Source organism: Amia ocellicauda, chromosome 12 (genome assembly GCF_036373705.1).
Source record: "Amia ocellicauda isolate fAmiCal2 chromosome 12, fAmiCal2.hap1, whole genome shotgun sequence".
NCBI classification, from domain to species: domain Eukaryota; kingdom Metazoa; phylum Chordata; class Actinopteri; order Amiiformes; family Amiidae; genus Amia; species Amia ocellicauda.
In genome coordinates this window covers 40268638-40281511 of record NC_089861.1, presented here as the reverse complement: position 1 = coordinate 40281511, position 12874 = coordinate 40268638, and the positions used below count along the sequence as shown (strand labels likewise).

The window sequence follows — 12874 nt, the reverse complement described above, 5'->3', positions numbered from 1 at the left end:
CACATCTAAGCCATGGTGCCAACCAGACATTGAGCTGTTGGTCACCTCGACTCGGTTGCATAAGTGTTGAAAGTCACGGATTCCCGCAATTCTGTGGCCGCATTCTCAAGGCTATCTTCTATAATACACCTCTCAAAAAAATAAGGGAACAAGTAATCATCACAGCATAATACCAAGTCAGTTACAGTTCAGGCATATTAATCTGTACAGTTAGGAAGCCTAAGCGGTTGTGAATCACTGTCTCTTGTTTTGGTGCAAATGAAAGTGACAGCAGGTGCACCGGAGATAGGCAACAGCAAGACAACCCCAAAAAGGGAATGGTTTTGCAGGTGGTGGCCACAGACGATTGCTCTCTCCTTATCCTTCCTGACTGATTCTTCTCTAGTTTTGCCTTTTGCTAGTGTCCTTGTCACTACTGGAATTATGAGGTGCTCCCTGCAGCCCATTCAGGTTGCACAGGTAGTCCAGCTCCTCCAGTATGGCACATCCATACGTGCCGTCTGAAGAAAGTTTGCTGTGTCTCCCAGTACAGTCTCAAAAGCATGGAGGTGGGAGAGTTACGAATTATGCAATGTACGGTGAAGATCTTGAGGTTTCCTAGACTTCGATCACGGAGATCCGATGTGTGATTTAAGTGTTCCCGCAGTTTTCTTGATCAGTATATAATCTCCCGGTGGACGTATACATCCTCTCAGAATGGCCGAGTGGTCTAATTTGCCAGACTTAAGGTGTTGTTCCCTTGAAGAGTGTAGAAGGGTTTTCTGGTCTCCTGATGGAGGTGTGGGTTCAAATCCCACTTCTGACAGATTGATTTATAGCATCACCAATGCTAGGAATTGCAAAAGTGTTCTTTTCACACTTGTGTGTAATGCATTTTGCACCCAAATTACATAAACATGAGGAAATGCCTGGCAGAGAGACTCCTTTTGATGGCCGGTTAGCTCAGTTGGTTAGAGCTTGGTGCTAATAACGCCAAGGTCTTGGGTTCGATCCCCACATCGGCCAAGACCGATCGTAGGTGCTCATCCGTCTAGTTCGAGTCCTGTTTTTTGAATGTTTGACATGAAACTCCCTGAAGGCAAGCGTAGTAGTGCACTTAAGCAGTGGTAGGATCCACAAGACTTCATCAAGCCGTGTCAAAGTCGGCCATCTACATGCACACGGGAAAATGTCCTTTCGCCGCTTTGCTTTTCTCAGAACACTTCATTTGCATTCTGTCCTCTGATAGTTTCAACTCGTGGGCTCCTGCCAATTCCTTATTACACAGACTTGGAGAGGGAAGCAATGCCAGTGGCTTCAAGAATCAACGCAAGTTTCATGAATGGCACATCTAAGCCATGGTGCCAACCAGACATTGAGCTGTTGGTCACCTCGACTCGGTTGCATAAGTGTTGAAAGTCACGGATTCCCGCAATTCTGTGGCCGCATTCTCAAGGCTATCTTCTATAATACACCTCTCAAAAAAATAAGGGAACAAGTAATCATCACAGCATAATACCAAGTCAGTTACAGTTCAGGCATATTAATCTGTACAGTTAGGAAGCCTACGCGGTTGTGAATCACTGTCTCTTGTTTTGGTGCAAATGAAAGTGACAGCAGGTGCACCGGAGATAGGCAACAGCAAGACAACCCCAAAAAGGGAATGGTTTTGCAGGTGGTGGCCACAGACGATTGCTCTCTCCTTATCCTTCCTGACTGATTCTTCTCTAGTTTTGCCTTTTGCTAGTGTCCTTGTCACTACTGGAATTATGAGGTGCTCCCTGCAGCCCATTCAGGTTGCACAGGTAGTCCAGCTCCTCCAGTATGGCACATTCATCCGTGCTATCAGAAGAACCAGAAGGACCAGTATCTGCTTTTTTGTGCGAGGAGGAACAGGAGGAGCATTGCCTGAGCCCTCCAAAATGACCTCCAGCGGTCTACTGGTGTGCATGTTTCTGACTAAACTGTCAGAAACAGACTCTATGAGGGTGGCACGAGGGCCCGTCATCCTCTAGTGGGACCTGTGCTCACAGCCCAGCACCGTGCAGCTCGATTGGTATTCGTGAAAAAGTCTGGAGGCACCGTGGTGAACGTTATTCTGTCTGCAACATCATCCAGCATGATCGGTTTGGCTGCTGGTTTGGAGAGAAACACAAAGTGCCCTCTGTGTATTCACTATGCAACCATCAACAACTCTGACCTGGTCATATATATGTCCCAGGGCATCATCCTGTGTCTGGTCCATAGCGAAATCGGATACCCGGTTGAAGGCGGGATCCAGTGTCGGGCCTTCCACTGGAAGAAGGAGAGAGGAGGTGAGTCCCAGAACTCGTTCCTTCCCCTGGGTCCAACAGGGTACTGTTGGCTGCTACACGACTGGAGTCAGAGGGAAGGCTGTCCCTGCCCCTCTCATCACCTGCAGTCACTAATGGTGATCGGTCCCCAGAGACATGTCCCAATTGTGCCCCAGCCAAATCAGACAATGAGAGCCTAGGATCTTTAATATTGGACAGAAATTCAGAGCCTCTGGGTTGTCCTCCGGTCCCATCTTTGGAATCTGCAGACCTGCCCAAGCCGGGTTTGCTGCGGCCACAGCAGGGTTAGGTGCAGGAGCTGGTACTTGAAGTTGCTGGACAAGCGTCTCGAGAGTTTGTTGTTTTTGAGCCTGCAGCTTCACCACTGGGGCCAACAACTGTTCCACTGGAGACGCCTCCATAGCTGTCCTTCCGGGTACAGAGTTCAGGGTAAGTATGTCACAAAGCTTCCCCACATTGGCCACCAAATGTAAATGCCGGACACAATAAACGGAGAGAGTCTCGGGTTCCGGCGGTGTCCGAGCTTTATTGGGGTTCACAATAGTCCAACAGAAAAAAACACAAAAAGGGGAAAACAAGGCAAAACCAGCACACAAGACATCCACACAAACAGGGTGCTCCGGGCAGTCACAATAAAGTCTCCCTCGGGGAAGGAGAGGGATTAAATAGATGAAGCACACCTGCCAATGACGTCACAGTCGCCTCAGTGATCATTGCCTGCAGCCGTGAGCTCACAAGCTGTCTGCGAAGCAGCGGACAACACGGCTGCAACACATGAGCACCTAATTAGTGTGCGTCAGCAGCAGCCATGCCGTGACAGACAGTGTCCTGCCAAAATCACAATAAGATGTATAAAAGTACAGAAAAACAAAATGTAATAAACTATAAATGATCTTTAATACATAGAACTAAAGAAAATAGGTTTAGTGTTTACAGATTCCTTTTTGGAAATACAATGACATGCATTACAAATGAGTATTTACATTTTATTTACAGCTGGTGCTCATGTGTCACTGTGCCCCTCAGGCTGTGGCAGGCGGTGACATATTGGGCAGCCAGGGAGGCTGTGTGTCCCTCCTCCAGGAGGACTGACCATTTTTATTTTTTCTCAGTTTTGTCAAAGGTAGGGTGGCATTCATTATTTTGTTAAGGAATGTGTCCCTTATTTTGGGCATATTTATTGCATTGCAGGAGGAAGTGCAACTCTCTCTCTCTGTCTCTTTCTCTCTCTGTGTGCGTCCGTCTGTCACTGGAGGCGTTTGTCGTCCCCGTCCAGTGACACCCTCTTAACTCCCCCGGCCCCCTGGAGCGTGACCTACAGCCGAAGGGAGCGCCTGAGGGCTGGTTGGAAGCATCTTGGACTCGGGTTCCTCTTCATCACCAGAAGGGGGAGCCGGAGTAGATTCCTGCAGAGATTGACACTTGTTTTTTTGTTTCAGCAGAAACAGTGCGGAGGCGACCCAAATCCTGCTGGGGGGAGGTGTTTAAAAAAAAAAAGTTTTATCTTCTTCATAATGACATTATCCTTCAAGAAAAGACAAAGGGCATCAGATGATCAATACGTTAATACATCTCTTATAATCTCTCTTTAAAATACCAACTATTACAATGTTAACCATACATAAACAAAACAACCTATGCTTTTGTTTTTAATGTTGCTAGATCTCACAGTGATAAAATAAGGAAGATATGGTTTAACCAAAAAAGTTGATAAAACATTTCTTGGCAGAGCGCAAACAGAGGACATGTAAATAGGCTGACATTAAATTAAAGATAAGATTCTAAATAAGCTATCTTTTCTCTTCAGTCATGATGAGGAAAAATTGATAACTTGAATAATTTCATTCAGAATGACAAAGTTGCTCAATGTAAGCGCATTTTTCAGAGTAACGTTAGCACAGCTTCCTACAAATTGTCTGATAGATAAGATTAAAAAAGAAATCAGCTATCGGCTATGTTACAAATGAGAATTATACTATTAATATTGTACATTTATGATCATTATGTTTGTAGTTTGGATATGTCGATAATATATTTGACAGTAAATGGGTTTTATACGGTGTGTCCAAAAAAACTAAACAAAAACCCATCCCAATTTGCGTTACGTGATCGGGACCACTCCGTGGACCACAGTGCCGAGGTCCGGACCACTCAGTCGCTGTGGTCCAGACCTTGGACCAAAAAATGTTACAACCCCTACTGCTCCGCTGTGTCAGTTGTTTCTGTAACTGAATCACAAAACTGGGTTTTGATGTGCTCCCCACGTGCGTGTTTACAACGTCACTGAAGAAAAAAAACATCGAATCTGGAACACTGACGAGAATTGGAAGAAGCCGTGGCTGTGGCTAACTGTGTCTGTGAGTAGTATAGATGGCAGCATCACTTATTTTGACAGCCGGAAATCCCGCCCTCCCTATGTACCTTTGAACTGGAACTCCTCTCTCCTTCCCAGCACCCCCCTGGGTTACTCTTTGACCCTCCCTCCTTATGTACCATTGAACCGGAACTCCTCTCTCCTTCCCAGCACCCCCCTGGGTTACCATTTGACCCTCCCTTGTCAGCCATCTTGGATGATATCGGCCATTTTGACTGATATCGGCCATTTGTAAGGTCATAGGTCATCTGGTAAGATGGTAGCCATTTTGTTAGGGTGACATCCATCATGGTGAATGTCCAAGGGCACCTCACACTGCTGGTGTGGAGGTGTAATGTTTAATAGCATAAACTGTGTTTTTAAGGTTATATTGTTTTATGATACTGTTTAAGTAAATAAAAAGAGAATAAGAAAAGTTTTAAATACATATATATATTTAAAGTTATATTGTTTTATGATACTATTTTAGTAAATAAAAAGAGAATAAAAGTTTTAAATACAGATATATATATATAATCAATAGGTTATATTGTTTTATGATACTGTTTTAGTAAATAAAAAGAGTATAAGAAAAGAAAAGTTTTATATTTTATTTTAGGTTATAATGTTTTATGATTTGTTTTAGTAAATTAAAAAATAAGAAAAATAAAAGTTGTATATACACTCACCTAAAGGATTATTAGGAACACCATACTAATACTGTGTTTGACTCCCTTTCGCCTTCAGAACTGCCTTAATTCTATGTGGCATTGATTCAACAAGGTGCTGAAAGCATTCATTAGAAATGTTGGCCCATATTGATAGGATAGCATCTTGCAGTTGATGGAGATTTGTGGGATGCACATCCAGGGCACGAAGCTCCCGTTCCACCACATCCCAAAGATGCTCTATTGGGTTGAGATCTGGTGACTGTGGGGGCCAGTTTAGTACAGTGAACTCATTGTCATGTTCAAGAAACCAATTTGAAATGATTCGACCTTTGTGACATGGTGCATTATCCTGCTGGAAGTAGCCATCAGAGGATGGGTACATGGTGGTCATAAAGGGATGGACATGGTCAGAAACAATGCTCAGGTAGGCCGTGGCATTTAAACGATGCCCAATTGGCACTAAGGGGCCTAAAGTGTGCCAAGAAAACATCCCCCACACCATTACACCACCACCAGCAGCCTGCACAGTGGTAACAAGGCATGATGGATCCATGTTCTCATTCTGTTTACGCCAAATTCTGACTCTACCATCTGAATGTCTCAACAGAAATCGAGACTCATCAGACCAGGCAACATTTTTCCAGTCTTCAACTGTCCAATTTTGGTGAGCTTGTGCAAATTGTAGCCTCTTTTTCCTATTTGTAGTGGAGATGAGTGGTACCCGGTGGGGTCTTCTGCTGTTGTAGCCCATCCGCCTCAAGGTTGTACGTGTTGTGGCTTCACAAATGCTTTGCTGCATACCTCGGTTGTAACGAGTGGTTATTTCAGTCAAAGTTGCTCTTCTATCAGCTTGAATCAGTCGGCCCATTCTCCTCTGACCTCTAGCATCAACAAGGCATTTTCGCCCCCACAGGACTGCCGCATACTGGATGTTTTTCCCTTTTCACACCATTCTTTGTAAACCCTAGAAATGGTTGTGCGTGAAAATCCCAGTAACTGAGCAGATTGTGAAATACTCAGACCGGCCCGTCTGGCACCAACAACCATGCCACGCTCAAAATTGCTTAAATCACCTTTCTTTCCCATTCAGACATTCAGTTTGGAGTTCAGGAGATTGTCTTGACCAGGACCACACCCCTAAAAGCATTGAAGCAACTGCCATGTGATTGGTTGGTTAGATAATTGCATTAATGAGAAATTGAACAGGTGTTCCTAATAATCCTTTAGGTGAGTGTATATATATATATATATATATATATATATATATATATATATATACAAGGTTATATTGTATACATTTGAGAAAAATAAAAGTTGTAAATACACATATATATTTTATTTTAGATTATGTTTGATTATACTGTTTTAGTAAATTAAAAAATAAGAAAAATAAACGTTTTATATATATTTAAGGTTACACTGTTTTATGATACTGTTTTAGTAAATTAAAAAGAAAAATTAATATTTACCCAGAGTGGGATTTGAACCCACATGTGTTTTTAGTTTATATGTTTTATGATTAGGGTTAGGATGATACTGTGTTTGCAAAATAAAAAGGTAAGAAAAAATCGATTAAGAAATGTATAGACTTACATATATTGCATGTCATTACATATATATTTAAGCAAACACAGATAAACACACATACCTATATCTCTTTAGTTTATATTTATCAATAGACAATAGAGAACAACAGTGAAATATATAGAATTATATCTGTTCATTTTGACCAGCACTGTACTTATTATATTTGTTACATTAGTGAATGCTCAAACGTAGCCTTAACATGTATCATATTTAAGAATATACTGCATTTCATTCCATTACACACACACACACAAACATATATATATCTTGTTAGGTTTTATTTATCAATAGACACTAAAGACATGCACACCACTTTTCTTAGAGAGACACAGTGAAGCACTATTTGTGAATACTCATATGTAATAAATAATATATGTATATATGATTTGTTTGTGCTCAAATGTATAGAATTAATAAAATACACACACACACACACAATGGTGACTTTTATTGTGGCAAACAAGCATTTTACAACATGGAACATAGTCAGAAGTAGAAAAAGATACTCCATGAAATGTTGTATAGATACTTGTAATCATTAATTTCTGGTTCACAACACCAACATTGGACAGAAAGAAACACTGACCTGTACGGAGTAATGTCATTTCCAGCATATTCCATATATATTCTATTCAGTCTTTCACTCTTGGCTTCTTTTTCAAAGTTATACCAGGTTCTGGCGACAAAGTACATCAGGTATCTATTGTAAATAAAGTGAGAAACTCTTACGTTTCTATTCCTTTGGAAATACCTTATTTTTCAAACCTACAAATACATGGTGACAACTGCAAGCATGACACACATACAAAACACAGAAATAGGGACCACACTGCAAGGATATAATAAGCACAAATGGTATTTTACTGCAAATTTTAAGTTTTGTAAAATTATTTATGTAACTTCTAGGAGTAATCTGCAAACTACATAGTGAAAATGCAGTCAGTCTTCAGGAAACACACACAGCAGACTGAAATAAGCACAACGTCATATTTATATGAACCAAAACTGCATTCTACTAAACCCTGAAACTCTGAAAAATCACTACAAACTCTATGTTTTGTAAAATGGCTTATTTCACAGACACAGAAACAAATAGGCTCACCCTCAACATATTCCAACACTTACAAAAATTATGATGTAAACTTAAAGGTTTACCAGTAGTACAGGGGTATTATTAATCTATTCATGCAACTTTTAGACACTTGTCTAATACAGAGCTAACAACTGCATTGATAGCGGGTAGCAGGGCTTTGACAATGCTGTGCGGTGGGGTTTAAAATGACTTTGTAGGCCAGGGCTTTAAAACCTTACCCCATTGTAACATTTTCAAATTAGCCTCCAACCCCTAAAATACTAAGACATGTTTTTTGTATCATATGTATCATGTTGTTATACTATGTACATTAATGTGGTTTATAATTTTGATTTAATTTGACATAATTTTATCATATTTTTAATTACAAATTCATATATATAAATAACAAATACTATATAATAATAGTAATAATAATGCAAAAACATATTAAGCAATCATATTTTTACTTACAGAATAATATATTTAAAATAACAATATAATAATTTAATAATAATAATAATAATAATAATAATAATAATTTAAAAACATATTAAACAAAACTCACCCTGACTTTGTCACAACCTCAGGATGGGGAACCTCTGCTGTAGACCCTCATCCACTCTGTCAACAGTTTGTAGGTGACATGTGCAGAAACATGAAAACTCAGTCTTGGTGGGGTGTTTCTGTCCAGTGGTCTGATCTGATACAACTTTCTACTACATTTCATATTCTATTAAAATATAACAAATTAGTAGTTCATAAAAAAGTGCTCCTGCTACTCTTATGAGTGTCTCTACAGCCCCTCATTGCTCCCTTGCATTACAGAGCATGACACGTGCTCTTCACATTGAAATTCACATTCATGTTGATGTAGGACTCGTCAACACAAAACTGTACAAAAATACATGAAATACATAAACAATACAAACATTAAGAACAGAAACCACTTTCAATCTGACATTTCACAGTATAGAAATTAAATAAGTTTGAATTACCTCATGGTTTTCCTCAGGCTCGGAGCCAGGCCCCATGTTGCCATCAGTGTCAGAAGCTGAGCGCTCTGTGTAAGATTCAGAATAACGTTCAGCTGTGTGCGGTGGAGAGGGGAAATGGAGATGCAGAGCAGGCAGAGTGTCTGTGAGACGGGTTTCTGTCCTGCTTGTCCTGCAGAGCCTCTCTTATCTGAAATGGCACTGGACACAACCAAAGCAGCAACGTCCCACAGGCAACAGGTCCTTAAGAGAGAACACTGTCAAATTTAACATTCAATAAAAGTCCACAGTTTTGACCATTTTCAGTTGAATTAATCCTCCGCATCAAATGCATTGAGACCATACACAGCTTTCAGATGCCTTGTACTTTAAGATATGTTGTATATTTAGGCTACCCTGTTATTGCTTGAATAAAATGTTATTTTATGAGAGCAGTAAGAAAAAGGGGGAACAAAGATATATAATTCAATTAATAATTTTAAGCACTCTTGCTATTAGAAATAACTAAGATGAAGGCCTAAACTGGCTATCTAGTAACTGTTTAAAAATAAATGGTTTTCCGTGAGTGTGCTAAAGAAATGAACTTCTCATTTCTGTCATTACAGTGAACTAACTGGAATACGTACAGCATACACCTAACAATTGCTAAGAATTAAATGCTTTTCTTTATGAAATGTAAGATTAGTGCTCAAAATAATTAGACATCTATATTTCTAACTGGGCTTGATTATGTTGACTGTTTATGGCTGTGCTTTGCCATTAATTCCAGTTTTCACCTTGTTCTCTATGGGTTGGTTTCAGAGCATGATTAGCACTAGTTTAAGTACATTACTCAGAATATGTCACTCACCATTGTTTGGTATACAAAATGATTTAGCCTGAAGGACAATAAAGCATTGGTATATAGTACTATACTAGGCTAGCAAAAGTAATTTACCCATGTACATAAACAACCTACAGTCTGAATTCAACCTTCTTGGCTCTGACTCACATGTACCAACTTTTAAAATCTCAATTTGACTTACTAGTAAAAGTTACAAAGTGAGAGGGATTTAACCATAGACAAAGAACGATAGGTTGCATATGCAACCCCGGTTATCTGAGAAAAGAAGGACTGCCCAAGGGGGAGGGGTTTTCAGCGTGCATCGCTGGAACGCATCGAAGACTTTTGTCTATCAAAGCTGCCATTGGCCCTTGTGCCCGTCACTCAAACAGGACCCTTCCACTTCCTGTTTGTATAAAAGGTGACGTCTGCACAAGGACTTCCTCTTTTTGCCGGGAGCTTGAACTCCCGCGCGAGCTTGCAACCCTTGGGCAGTGCTTGTTTTCTCAGATAACCGGGGTTTCATACGCAACCTATCGTTATCTTTCGAGTCAGAAGCACTGCCCAAGGGGGAGGTGTTACAGTATAACCAAACCGTCGCAAGGGAGGAGGCAGCGAGCTGGTAAGAGAGCCTGCCCCGAGGCGAACCTACTAGGAGCCGTACCAACTCTATGATAGAACCACCGGGGCCCCTTGGGCCACATCTGGGCTGCTCAGACGCGAAGACCACAGTCACGCTGAACTGGGAAGAAATAAGCAATGGTGTATCCACAGGCAACAAGACCTTGTGCCTACCATGAAGCCTAGTAATAGCAGTCTCCTGCTCTACTAGCAGGGCTAGGAGCAGGGCCAATACCCAGACCACACCATATAAGCACAGGTCGCAGTCCGTTGAGCCCGTGCTCAACATACAGCGGGCTACCCAGACTAGATAGCCACTGCTGGATAGTTCAATTACGAATAATGGAACTATATACACAGTGGACCAACAAGAACCAACTCAAGTGCCTTCCGCTGGACACCGCAGCAGTGGCCTCAGCACTAGCATAGCTAGGGCGGGGCCACAGACTGCTGGCAAAGGAACTATATACATAGCGAAGCACGAGTGCCCTCGCTAACAACAGGAGCAGTTGTCCATTCTAAACTTAATAAGGAGCGGACAAGCTCAACTGTATATTCTAAAGAACTATATACACTGCGGGGCGCAGGAGCCAGTTCATGCACCACACACATGACACAGGAGCAGGATACCCACTGCGGAAGCTAGCGGCAACAGATGCTCTACTGATGTCAATAAATGAACTATATACACAGCGGGGCACAAGAGCAAACTCAAAGCCTACTGCTGAATACAGCAGCAGTGGCCCTCAGCACAGCTAGTATAGCTAGGGAGGGGCCAAGGCCTGCTGACAAAGGAACTATGTACAATGGCGGGGTACACGTGTAAAAAACACATGCACTCCCACCTATAGAATGAACTGTATACAAGTCACAGTCCGGTAGGAAGGGATAACGGTTCTGCATTGCTTTTCCCAAGCATGCTCAACAGGGGCAGACAGGGATAGAAAAGCCAGGAGCCAGTGCCTAACAGGCTACTGCGACTCAGCTGAAGCCAACACCGGATTCCCAATAGAAGGAACTGGGAATATATATGGAATATGCTGGAAATGACATTACTCTGTACAGGTCAGTGTTTCTTTCTGTCCAATGTTGGTGTTGTTAACAAGAAATTAATGATTTCAAGTATCTATAAAACATTTCATGGAGTATCTTTTTCTACTTCTGACTATGTTCCATGTTGTAAAATGCTTGTTTGTCACAATAAAAGTCACCATTGTGTGTGTGTGTGTGTGTGTGTGTGTGTATTTTATTAATTCTATACATTAAAGCACAAACAAATCATATATACATATATTATTTATTACATATGAGTATTCACAAATAGTGCTTCACTGTGTCTCTCTAAGAAAAGTGGTGTGCATGTCTTTAGTGTCTTTTGATAAATAAAACCTAACAAGATATATATATATATATATGTTTGTGTGTGTGTGTGTGTGTGTGTGTGTAATGGAATGAAATGCAGAATATTCTTAAATATGATACATGTTAAGGCTACGTTTGAGCATTCACTAATGTAACAAATATAATAAGTACAGTGCTGGTCAAAATGTACAGATATAATTCTATACATTTCACTGTTGTTCTCTATTGTCTATTGATAAATATAAACTAAAGAGATATAGGTATGTGTGTTTATCTGTGTTTGCTTAAATATATATGTAATGACATGCAATATATGTAAGTCTATACATTTCTTAATTGATTTTTTCTTACCTTTTTATTTTGCAAACACAGTATCATCCTAAGCCTAATCATAAAACATATAAACTAAAAACACATGTGGGTTCAAATCCCACTCTGAGTAAATATTCATATTTCTTTTTAATTTACTAAAACAGTATCATAAAACATTGTAACCTTAAATATATATAAAACGTTTATTTTTCTTATTTTTTAATTTACTAAAACAGTATAATCAAACATAATCTAAAATAAAATATAAATGTGTATTTACAACTTTTATTTTTCTTAAATGTATACAATATAATCTTGTATATATATAAAACTTTTATTTTTCTTATTTTTTAATTTACTAAAACAAATCATAAAACATTTTAACCTAAAATAAAATATAAAACTTTTATTATCTTATTCTCTATATAACCTTAAATATATATATATATATATATTTAAAACTTTTCTTATTTTTTAATTTACTAAAACAGTTTCATAAAACAATATAACCTATATATATATATAACTTTTCTTATTCTTTTTATTTACTTAAACAGTATCATAAAACAATATAATCTTATATATATATATATATATATATATATATATATATATATATATATATATGTATTTAAAACTTCTATTTTCTTATTCTCTATATAACCTTAAATATATATATATATTTAAAACTTTTCTTATTTTTTAATTTACTAAAACAGTTTCATAAAACAATATAACCTATATATATATATATATATATATATATATATATAACTTTTCTTAT

At 39.3% G+C, this 12874-nt stretch overlaps 1 non-coding gene across 1 annotated transcript; it reads left to right on the top strand.

Annotated features, from left to right (window-relative positions):
- Window positions 1–931: 931 nt before the first annotated feature.
- On the top strand, window positions 932–1005 carry trnai-aau (transfer RNA isoleucine (anticodon AAU)). The gene has a single exon. It is a non-coding gene; the product is annotated as a tRNA-Ile (tRNA).
- Window positions 1006–12874: the final 11869 nt, after the last annotated feature.